This window comes from Palaemon carinicauda, chromosome 40 (assembly GCF_036898095.1).
Source record: "Palaemon carinicauda isolate YSFRI2023 chromosome 40, ASM3689809v2, whole genome shotgun sequence".
Taxonomy (NCBI): domain Eukaryota; kingdom Metazoa; phylum Arthropoda; class Malacostraca; order Decapoda; family Palaemonidae; genus Palaemon; species Palaemon carinicauda.
This window is the reverse complement of record NC_090764.1, coordinates 59,467,193-59,479,682: the sequence shown is the minus strand read 5'-3', so window position 1 is coordinate 59,479,682 and position 12,490 is coordinate 59,467,193.

Sequence of the window (12,490 nt, the reverse complement as noted above, 5' to 3'; positions counted from 1 at the left end):
TTATGGAAGGCCTCAACTAGGTAGGCCTGGCAGACCGTACATTCCAGTGGATTCCAGAACTTCAAATCCCCTTTCTTGTCTGCGCAAGGGGCGTGAGTCCTGCACGCCGTATGTCCGTAAAACTGCGAGCGTTTCACAGCACAGTAGGCGAAGTCACACTTCATCTGCTCCTCCTGTGGAAGAAAGAGAAAATGAGTATGGGGGAGTCATAGGAATGGCTCTTAAACTAAGTTAATATTAATCATTAATTTTAACTTAAAGAAGGTGTGATGCATAGAGAATGAAACAGTAAAGGAGAACACGCTCCATGCATCTCGCCCGGCTGGTTACCATAGGCTTGGTCCTGGGATAATCCAAATGACCGAGATCATTGGATATAGTTTCCTAGGATTCCCATTATATTGGAACTCCATGGAAAGCCAAGGACAAGGTTGGGATCGAATTCATTCGGTTCCCAGTTAAGAGCCAGAAGGCCTCATTAAGGGTAACTGCTTCTGGCAACCAGCCGCGCTAAGATGCACATAGCATGCTGGAATTAGAAGAATGCAAAGAGACAGCATGATCACTAATAGAGCAGTACTAGGTACTGATCTTAAAAGCAAAGCAGCTTATCTATTTGCAATGTAGGGCTATCTTAGTCTTATGATAGCTACAGAGAGGGGGTGCAAGTATTCTTGACGCCTCCGGGGCATCCGGCAAGCCGCCGGCATGCCGGAGCTCGCTCCAGCATAGATTCTGGCACTAGAACAGACAATTTTCAAAGTCAGTTAGATACCAGGATGGCGGCCGCCTGCACAACGGCGGCACGCCGGCAGGGAGCGGCGGCTCCGGCAGCCGGAGGATGCCAGGTTGGTGACTGGGGTAAGGATGGTACAGGTAGTATCGGGTTGCCGGCAGTATATGCCGGCACTCCGGAGATCGACCGGCAAGCGGACGATTAGATAGGAGTAGGAGAGCCGCCGGTAGTAGCCGGTGGCAGCCGGCAGTCCCTCGGTACACGGGGGGCTGGCGGCAAGGGTAGGGAAGTCACCAAGAGGGAGGCAGGTATTGCCGACAGTAGAGGCGGCAAGAGACCGGCACCCGGATAGATAGAGAGACAGGGGGAGGGGGGAAAGGATGCAGGAAGTACCGTCAGGGTTCCAGACATCCCTCCCCCTCCCTGAGGGGGTGTACCCATGATAGAGACAAGCTCTAGCATCCATAAGCAGGGGTCACTATGGACCGGGAGCAGGTAGCCCAAGGGAGGACTAGGGAACACCCAAGAGGGGGGGGGGGGAGACTCCCCTATGCAGAGCTACACTAGTAACTAACCTTATAGGACACTATGAAGGTATATGTACCAGAGCGGACAGCACAGGGAAGCTCGGGTAGCCCTACTCATCCACCCTAAGGAGGATTTGTAGGACAGGGGACAGATGAGTATAAACTAACCTAAGCATAGGCTAGGCTATACAAGAGATAGGTGGGGAGGGAGAAGAGAGAGGTCTTCCCAGGAAGGGTTTCTGTACCAGAGCGGCCACTAAGGGAAGGGAGGACACTCCCTAACCTAAGATTAGGCTGATCGGCTAAAACGGTGCAAGAGTACAGTTTCAGCATGGAACAGAGAAACCTTCCTAACCCGACCTAGAGCAGGGCTAAAAGTCCTGAACTAGGCAAGGAAGAAGACGTATCGCTATCGCAGGAAAGTCATAGACTATCCTAGCCATAGAGGTAGGCTAGCCTAACCTCACTCTCAGACGCAATCCTAAAGGGGGTTCATTCCTTTAGGGAGGACTGAGAGGCGATATAAATACTCTATTAGACAATTAATCCCTTTACTCAGAAAAGGGATCAAGGCTAAATAGAGGGAGTGCCAAGGCAGGGGATGAAGGAAGCATATAGGGGTCCTAAGGTTAGGTTAGGCTAGAAAGAATCACTGACTAGCCTATCCCCTATATGGTCCCTGAAGGCGAAAACATTTGCATCACTAGTCAAAAGTATTGTAAAATAATAATGCCACTATCTTCATAACTTAGTCTAGGATCACTAATAAATCATGCATGAACACTTGTATGTAGGCTCCTGGCCTGGGGGCTATAGTAGCCGACTGGTATGAGGTCAATCGATGACCGATAAAAAGCGTCTAAACACGATATAAAAGTTCCTAGCTATGAAGACTAAATAAACTAATGTATTCGATTAGTATATAATGCCGGAAGCGTTGTTGTGGCTAACTAAATAAGACATGCAAAACAACAACGACGCCATAAAATGGCGGGTCCGGTAGAGGCACAGCTCTGCCACAAAACATCAATTATTTCGCGAAATAATATTTACTTTACGGCCAGAGCTTAATTAAACAATACTGGAACCTTGTACTCAACTTTCCAGAAGAAGGCGAGGCTGAAGGTAACGACATAGCGAAGATGCAAAGCGATAAAGTTAACACAAGGGAAAATCCGTCTAAGTAGGGCAGCTACTAAACAAAGGATAAAGACGCGCGTGACGTCATTAGAGCAATGGCGTCCGTTTGTTTACGTCTCGAGTATCAGTAGTAGCCACGAGTGAGATTAGCTGTGGAACGGCTCCCAGCTATTCTCAGTCCTTACACACCGAAGCATTAACTCTGTTCGGGGTGGAGATAGCTATGTGGCACGTTCAGACATGCGTGTCCCCTGTTGTATTACGATGTCTTAAAGGGAAACCTTTGAGATACTCGCTCCAGAAGTTAGAATTCTGTGATAACCTGTGGTTAAATTCTCTGGGAATATCTTAGTAGTCTTATACCCAAGGAAGCTACCAAACAGGAACCTTCCATCAGGACGCCATGGCTTGAGCCCAAAAAGAAGGATAGAAGATAGAATGAAAGGTCACCTGAAACTACCTAAGAAGAAAATAAAAAATGTCTGAAAGGATAAAGAAAATATGAGAAGTGGAAGGGTCACAAAAAGATAGAAAACATCTATTCTTATAGCAGCAGAGTTCAAAGAAGAAGAGTGCTTGGAAGAGTAAGGTAGTTAGATTGCCGAGTAGAAATAAGGATTTGTTGTATCCTTGGTTGTATCCATCCTCGAGCGATAGCGAACAATTGAGAGAGAGGGGGCGAGACAGGCTGATGAGTCAGAAAGTGAAGATGAGTGAAACGATGTTTACAAGAGTGCTTTGATTAGGGAAATGCCATTATAAAATAGTATAGGTTGAATGTAGTGAGAGATGTAGTTGAATTTTTCAGAGTATGAAAATTTTTGTATGAAAAAGTATAGTGAGAAGAAAAGGTTTTGGGTGCAAGAACTTGGTAGTTCTTTGAAAAGGAAGTTGGGTAGTTTCCATAGAGCCATCATAAGTGTGGGTGATCAGAAATATGAATTTGTTAAAGAGTTGATTGATCAGGTGAAAATAATAAAAGCTGTGGTATGGTATAGAAAGAAGAATGAGTTTGAAGAGTTGTGAATAGGGAAAACAAGACTATGGAGAAGTATGCAAATAGATTGAAAACTATAACAAGGAAGAAGCTGGGGATGACAATATAAATTAATATAGCCCATTAAGGAAGAAGATCCTTGCCCCTGTACCTGGCAGTATATGTGACTTTATGAATCTACAAAGGTAACAAAAAATTATACGGGCAAATGATAGATTGAAATGTAATGATGTGGAGGAGATAGTGGAAGATCATGAAAATGAAAATAATGTAAATATAAGGAATGGATTTATGGTGTATGTTGGAAAGGAAGTAGAAGAGACAAGTATCCTGACTTAAAAACCAATAGAGATGCATTAACAATTATCCTGGTGAATGTTATGGTCAAGTTTCTAGATGAATTATATGTGATGGAAAGGGCGAGAGAACGAAGCAATAGAGGAGTATATACTGAGAATGCTAGAATAAATTTACAAGTCTGAAGAAGGATACAAGAAAGAACGAAAGTCAGATTGAAAGGTGTTTTAAATGTAATAGAATGGATGAGGGGAAGAATGATTGTAGGTAGTCATTAGTGCCTGTTTTGGTTGTGGAGTGAAAGGGCTAAGTGTTTGAAAGCTAGACAGAATAAATGTTATAATTGTAATAAGCTAGGTTATATGTTAAGAGACTGGATTTTAGAATGTGTGAGTGGGATGTGTAAATTGTGGTTTGCAGTATCATTTTGCTAGGATGTGTAAGACCCCGGGGAGTAAATGTGCGAATTGTGGAAAGGCTGTCATGTAGCAAGTGTGTGTAGAATTGTACACAAAGAGGAAATGGGGAGAGTAAACAGCACTGATGGCCAGGTAAACTGTGTACGAAAAAAAATGTTTTTAATGCGAGAGAAGGGTTTGGAAGTTGTGATATAAAATGGGATAGAGAATGATGATTTTTTTTAGCATAATGATTGAGTATAAACGAATATCAATGCATACTTTAATTGATACTGGATATGGTGTGAATATTGTGTATAGAAATTCATTCGAGAGATTGCCTAAAGTGAGTGAGCAGAGGATACGTGAAGGATTTTTGTATGAAATAAGATATGCTATTAAGGTATACGATTCTAAAGATAAATAGTATCGTAGCGCATCCTGTACAAGAAATTATCGAAGTGAAGTTGAATGAGGATGCTAGGAGTCAGTTGTATGTTAAGAGTGATGGTAGTGTTAGAGTAAAAGATATTGTATGGAATGGAAATATAGGATATGGGGGATGTGAAATTACCCCTAGACAATGAAAGTTTAGTGAGTGTTAAGGTTTGGTGGTGTACAAATCTGGGTAGGAAAGGGAATAATAAGCATATATTTGTAGTGGGTGATTCTGAGGTAAGTTATAGAATAAGGAGAGTAACACGTGTTTTTGAGGGAATGATAGATATTGAAAACTCAAGAGTATGTTTACAACTATATACGGATGTGCGAAAGAAAAGGTGGAAGATTATACAAATAGGGGATAAGATAGGAGTGATGGATACTGTTGTGAATGTTGAAAACGAAAGGTATGTTTTAAGAATTTAGGCTATATAATGACTGGTGAAATTCAGCAACCAGAATGGAAATAAGAAAAATTGATTGAGAAAATACAATTGAATAACAATTTAGGTGATAGTGAGAAGCAGAAGGTGTATAGCATGTTGTGGGAAAGGAAAAGAGCTTTGAGCCAAGGAAATGAGGATTTTGGAACGTCACAGTTGCTGAGTTTATAATTGTTTTGAGTGAGGATACCCGTATGTATCAGAGACCCCGTCACTTTCCGCCGCCTATTCCAAGAGAAATTAAAGAACAATGTGAAAAGTTAGAAAGAGTGAGTGTGACTTAGCCGAGTGAGAGTTTATGGAATAGTCTAATAGTATCTGTAGCCTACAGAAGACGGATTGAAGGTCAAGAATGTGTATAGATTATAAAAAGGTAAATGAGGTCACTGTTAAATATGGGTCTTCAATGCGTATGGTATCTGAGTGGATTTATAGTATGCATGAGATCAAAGTGTTTACAAACTGGACTTAGTGCGTCGGTATTATCAAATGCCAGTAACAGAGGTGAGTAGAGACATCCCTGCCTTTTCAACAACAAAAGACACTATCAATCTAAGAACTATAGTTTTTGATTGGCTAATGCACCATCTGCCTTTCAAAGAGCCAAGAATGCTGTGTTAGGTGATTTTCCAAAAGAAAATGTTAGTGTATTTCTAGATGATAGCCTACTATGATAGCGAATGAATCAATCGAAGAGCATAATAGCTGTTAGTAAGTGCAGTGTTGAGAAAGTTGTAAGAGGTTCGAGTGAAAGTGATAGTATCAAAGTGTGGGTGGTTTGCAGAAGAGGTAGAAGTTTGGGGACATATAGTGAGTGCGTCTGGATTGAAAAGAGGCTGATAAGTTTATTATGTATGAAAGTCCCCTAAGTCTAGGACCATAAGGGACTTGAGAGGATTTTTAGGATTAATGGAATTTGGAAGGAAATTCATGAATAATTGTTCAGGGATGGCTAATCCCTTGACCAAATGGATGGGTCGTTGGAAGAGTACTATTTTGAGATAAGTGAAATAATGGAGAATGCATTTGATAGATTGATTGAGAGAGGAAGCTGTAAAAGATAGTTGGCTTATTCAGATTATAGTTCAGATGCAAGAATACTTGAAGTATATACCAATACTAGTGGATATTCAATGGGTGGATGTTTAATTGTAGCTGAGCGGAAACATTCTACAAATGAAAGGGAATCAACTGCATTAAGGTTTTGCTTGAAATCATCAAGACCATTTTGTGTATAGTGTAAAATTCGAGGGGAAAACAGATCTGCAGCGGTTGGTATAAGTTTTGAGTTTAAAATTTCTGCTAATATAGATAAGTTTAAGGTATTACAGATGACCTACGAAATAATATTTAGGTCAGGTTGAAGTAATATTCAAGGTAAACTGTGAATGTATGTGATTGTGTATATGTGTAGATAGCAAATAAAGCGAAGTAGAAGTGTGTTTGAATTTGGTCCATAGCAACCTCGGAGTCCCCACCAAAGAATTAAATTCCGTTAATATCTATGCTGATAATTAATGACTGCAACAGGACTACGATGGTTTCTAAAGTCCAAATAGAGATGTTATAAATAAACTCTAATAATGAGGTAAAATGCTAATATTACACAACAAGGTAATACTCAGAATAGGAAAACTATCATTCGGTTCTATGCGAAAATATGATAACATTCATTTTTTAATCTGAGGAGGTCGTGTGGAAGTGTATTTAAATCTCCTTCGGGATGCAACAGCTGATACTGCCGTAAAATGTAGTCCACATACATATGAAGCATCAACACTAGCATTTGTGAAGGAGTTACCATTATTATACTGAGATATTCATGGGGATTAAGAACGGCAATTATTTGAGTGGGTAATTTTTTTCTTCTTTTTTGAAGAGGCACAAAATCTAGTACCAGGAAATTGGTTTTTAATTTCAAAAATGGAAGGAAGAGGTACAATCGGGCAAGAAGTTTGTTATTTAAACATATTTTTTAAGTTATATTTTTCAGTGTGAATGTCTGCTTAACGTGAATAGGACATAAATCTGGCTTGGGAAGCATTACTGAAAGTAAGAGACGGTTTCTTTAAATAATTGGTTCCACTCATTAAAGACACAATTCCATATTAGACATTTCTCCGAAGAAAAAAATGGTATTTATTTTTTTTAAGATTTTCTCTGTTTTCCGTTTTCATCCTAATTACTGTACTCTTCTTTATATGAACAACTAAGACTGCCATACTATTTACCTCGCAAATTAAATCCCTAGCTTTGTTTGGAACATATATTACATTTAGAACCGATAAAGTCATTGAACAATATAGAATGATGGAGTTTTCGTGCCACGTAGATTTGCTAATCATATCACATTTCATTATTACAAATGCTTTTGAGCAAAAAAAACGTAGCAACCAAATTACAATGTAAACCAATTTAAATTTCCACGTTCAATAGCTAGGATTTTTCCCCTAGATACTGAACAGAACAAAAACTGACCGTTAAAATAGCCATATCTGAGAATTCTGAGAATTGATCTTACTCTCTAGAAAATATGTAAAGTGATTTTCTGGGAAGCATCTGTTAAACAACATAGACTGGTAGTAATGGATTTTAAAATGAGTAGTAAAAACCCCAGAAGTAAAAGAGGAGATCTTAAATTGAGGTTTGGGGCCTTAAAGGAGAAGTGAATATTGTGAGAGAGAGAAACAACTGGAAAGGTTGAACTCAGAGATTGGACAGGGTAACAGAGTGGAAAATATGTGGACAGATATAAAAGAATTATGTGTAGAGGAACTACTAGGAAGATCAAGCGGATATTGTGTCGAAAGGAGAAAAGTCATGGTATAGAGAGTTGTAATAGTCAGTTAAAAGAAAATCAAAGGTATTCAAGGACTGGAATGTAAAGCAAGGTGCAGATGAACGGTACAGAAAAGAGGAAAGAGAGTCAAGAGGAAGTTGGCATAATTTATTTTTTCTAATATAAGCTAAGCTATAAGCCTGGTTGAAAAAGCAGCATGCTGTAAGCCCAAGGGCTTCAACAGAACAAAATAGCCCATTAAGGAAAGGAAATAAGGAAATAAATAAACAAACTAAGATAGAAGTGATAAACATTCAAAATGGAATATTATAAAAAAATAACATTAAATTTGATCTTTCATATATAAACTATAAAACCTTCATAAAAACAAGAGGAAGAGAAATAATATAGAACAGCGTGCCCAAGTGTAGCCTACCCTCAATCAAGAGAACTCTTATTCAAGACAGTGTCCTTCTCCTAAAAGAGCTGCTTGCCATAGCTAAAGAGTCTCTTCTACACTTCTTAAGAGGCAAGTAGCCACTGAACAATTACATTGCAGTAGTTGACCCCTTAAGCAAAGAAGAGTTGTTTGGTAATCTCAATGTTGTCAGTTGTATGAGGACAGAGGAGAATGTGTAAAGAATGGGCAAGTCTAATCGGTATATGTGTAGTGTGAGGACAGCAAGACGAATGTAGAGAGACTGACGGTTTATTAAACTTGCAACGGTCACTAAGTTACAGAGTTACCGTCAAAATCATTGTGCTTTATACACGAGACAAGTCATCAAACAATAAGGCGGTAGCCTAAGGAAATATACAATTATATACATTAAAACAAAGCTCTCAAAGAGTACAACATCATGAGACAAAAAGCCATTGCATGGCACAAATAATAAAATTACAATTTGCAGAAGTGTGTCCAGGGGAAGGAAACACAATGGGGAAAACGATGTCATTACAAGTACCTCCCCCTTCCCCCAGACAGCGGATATCGGAGATGGTTGATGCGATTAATGCCTGTATCGTAGAGGGCGATGTAGTTCCCCTCTGGTGCTTGAACGGAGGGGAAGGTTGCTCTGGTTCGGAAGAATCATTTTCTTCTGTCGTTGTGTGGTTTCCTCCTGCTTGGTGGATGATTTGTTCTGAGGGGGAATCCTAGGTCTGCCAGGACCCGCGGTGATCTTCTCGTTGCTTTCAAGGAACGCTGGTTTTAATCGGTCGATCATCACCCAATCTTCTTGTCCGTGGACATTCAAGAGAAAAGATTTGGCTGTCCTTCTGATGACCTTGTAAGGGCCGCGATAAGGTCTAGTCAGGGGCTGGCGGTGAGCATCGACCCGGATGAAGACGTAGTCGCAGTCTTCTAGGTTCTTGGGCATGAAGTGTCTGGTCCTGTCCTCGTATGTTTTCAGGCATGGCCTGAATTTCCCAGCGATCTCTCTCAGATGATTCAACTTTGTGTCGCCGGTAGTTGCAGGGAAGAACTCACCAGGGACTGTAAGCACCTTGCCGTAGACCCTCTCCGCAGGGGAAGGTTCGCTGTCTGCCCGGGGAGCAGTGCGAAGACCAAGGAGGGCCCATGGGAGTTGCGCTCTCCAATGTTCGTCCGTACTTCTCGCCGTCAGGGCTGCCTTGAGAGTGCGATGAGTTCTCTCGACCATGCCGTACGCGGCAGGGTTGTATGCCGTGGTGCTGTGGAGTGTCGTTCCCATCAGGTTTGGCAGAGATAGTCAGATCTCTGACGAGAAGGCAGAATCCCGGTCCGGTGTGATATCGTCGGGAACACCGAAGCGGCTGATTCAACTCGACAGGAGAGCTTTGGCGCAGGCATGGGTGGTGGCTTCGGACATCAGAGTCGCTTATAACCATCTAGTGGAGCGGTCAACGATCATCAGGAGGTATCTTGCAGAACCTGAAAGCGGCAGAAGTCCCAAGACGTCCACGTGGATGTGTCCGAATCGTCTCTTGTGTTGGGGAAAATCGCCAACTCCCGACTCAGTATGGCAGTTGACCTTAATCATCTGGCAGTTAATGCAAGTTATCGCCCACTCACGGGTATCTTTCTTGATCCCTGGCCAGATGAATTTCTCGGATAGTAGACGGGTCGTAGTGCGACCCGAAGGGAATCCATGGGTACTAGGGTCGCAGAGGATGGTTTCCCCGCCTGGGCCGAGGGGAATGTCCTTCATCTGTAGCGTTGGTGTTGTCGTACGATAATCCTGGGCTTCTGGGTTGCTCTGCTGTTCTACGGAGAGGTTGGCGTAGTAAATCCCCAGGTAGACTGCGTTGATCTTGATCCTGGAGACGGCGTCAGCAATGGGATTCTTCTTACCAGGTACATAGCTTATAGTGTAGCCGAATTCTGCTATGGCTGCCAGGTGTCATTGTTGGCGAGAGCACCATGCATCTGAAGACTTCGTGAAAGTATGGATCAGGAGCTGGTGGTCCATCGCGATGGTGAAAGGGGTACCTTCAAGCATGTATTTGAAGTGGCGGATGGCACGGTAGAGGGCAAGGAGCTCCCTGTCGAACGTGCTGTACCTGGTTTCAGCAGGTTTTAGTTTCTTGCTGAAGAAGGCCAAGAGCTGTGGGGAACCGTTGTCGATCTGTTCGAGAACCGCACCGTAGGCGACGTTGCTGACGTCGGTAGTCAACTTCAGGGGGCCGCTGTCGTCGTGATACACAAGGGTGGTGGCTTCGGCGAGGGTGGCCTTCATCCTGTCAAAGGCGCGTTGCTGCAGGGGACCCCAAAGGAGCTTCTTGGCTTTTCCCTTCAGGACATCGTTGAGGGGAGTTAGGATGTGGGCGATGTTGGGGATGAAGCAACAGTAGTAGTTTCCATCCACAAAAACTCCTGAAGGTGCCGGATGGTCGTTGGGGCTGTGAAGGTATTCACGGCGTCTACCTTGGTCGATGTGGGCTTCACGCCTGCTGCGGATATTTCGCGTCATCGTCCACTGGAATCTCGGGCAGCATGAGAAGTCCAATCAGTTCATCCTATGCTTCTACGGGGGAGGTGTCGCCCATGGGTCTATTGCTGAGATCAAGGACCTTCTGTGCCCTTGCTTAAATGGAAAGTGAGTATATATTAATTAGTTTGGTTTGCAGGTCTTCGTTGGATACCGGACCGAAGTGAACGTCGAGCCATGGGGAGATCTTGTCAAACACCTCTTCAGGGATGGAGGTCAGGACGATGTCAACTTTGGCGCAGAGGTTTTTAGCTTGGCCACCCTGAAGAGTATGTCCGCCCTCAGGAACCATGAGGCAGTGTTATGCTGTGAGAACGGGGCCAGCTTGACTTTGGGCGCAGCTAAATGGTTGCTGGGCACGATGGGCTGGGTGGTTTCGTCATGGTTCGTTGATGCATTGGGCCAAGGGCTTGAGCTGGTTATGTTAGATATACTCATCGTTGCTGCCTCACGAAAAAAAAAAAAAAAAAAAAAAAAAGAAGCGTCGGATAAAGCCAAAAAACGTTGTTAAACGTTAATGGCAAATGGATATATACGAAGGTAATGCAGCCGTATTTAGTCCGTTAATGGCCAGCCAAAACTGCTATGTGTTACCAACATCTCGGGGGTCACCAGTTGTGAGGCCAGCAAGACGAATGGAGAAGGACTGACGGTTTATTAAACTTGCAACGGTCACTAAGTTACAGAGTGCGGACGGATAAGTAGCCCCGGAAGGGAAACTGCTCCAACTGTCAAAATCATTGTGTTTTTTACATGAGACAAATCATCAAACAATAAGGCGGTAGCCTAAGGAAATATACAATTATATACCTTAAAACAAAGCTCTCAAAGAGCGCAACATCATGAGACAAAAAGCCACTGTGTGGCACAAATAATAAAATTACAATTTGCAGAAGTGTGTCCAGGCGAGGGAAACACAACGGGGAAAACGATATCCTTACAGTAGGCAAAGGAAAAATTAGCCGTAACCAGATAAAAGGATCCAATGTAGTACTGCCTGGTCAGTCAAAGGACCCAATAACTCTCTAGCAGTAGTAGCTCAGCAGGTGGCTGGTGCCCTTGCCAACCTACATATAACTTTTGGAAGAGTGGTAGAGCAATTGAATTGAAGCCTAGGAACAAGGGAAAGAGAAAATTATATCTATAATTGGGAAATATATTGCATCGGGATGAAGACATTAAGAGGAGATGGAGAGAGTATTTTGAACAACTATTGAATACTGGAAATGAGAGAGAGGACCTGGGAGAAGCAAAGAGGTGGAGGGGCCAGTGATGGAGAGATGGAATAGAGAAGTGAAGCGGGCATTGAGAAAAACTAAGAATGGTAAAGCACCATTGAAATGGTCAATATACTACCTACATGAGGGGAAGAATGGATGCTGGATTTATTAAGAACAGTATGGGAAAAGGAAATAATGCCTAAAGGCTAGAATGAGATTGTAATGGTATTTATATTTTTGCAGAAAAGGGATGTCATGGAATGTGGTAACCACAGGGGAATTGAACTAATAGAGCATTGTATGAAATTTTTTGAGAGGGTACTAGATGAGAGCTTGAGAGAAATTGTACAGATTTTGAAACAGCAGTATGGATTCATGAGGGGGAAAGGGACTGTGGATGCCATTTTTATAGCAAGTCAGCCACAAGAAAAGAGGCTAGAGGAGAACCAGAAGCTTATGATAGAAATCATGTTTCGGGGCTTGAGGAAGAGGAGAGTTCCAGAGAGGTTTGTTAGAATGGTTCAGATTATGTACAAAAGAACA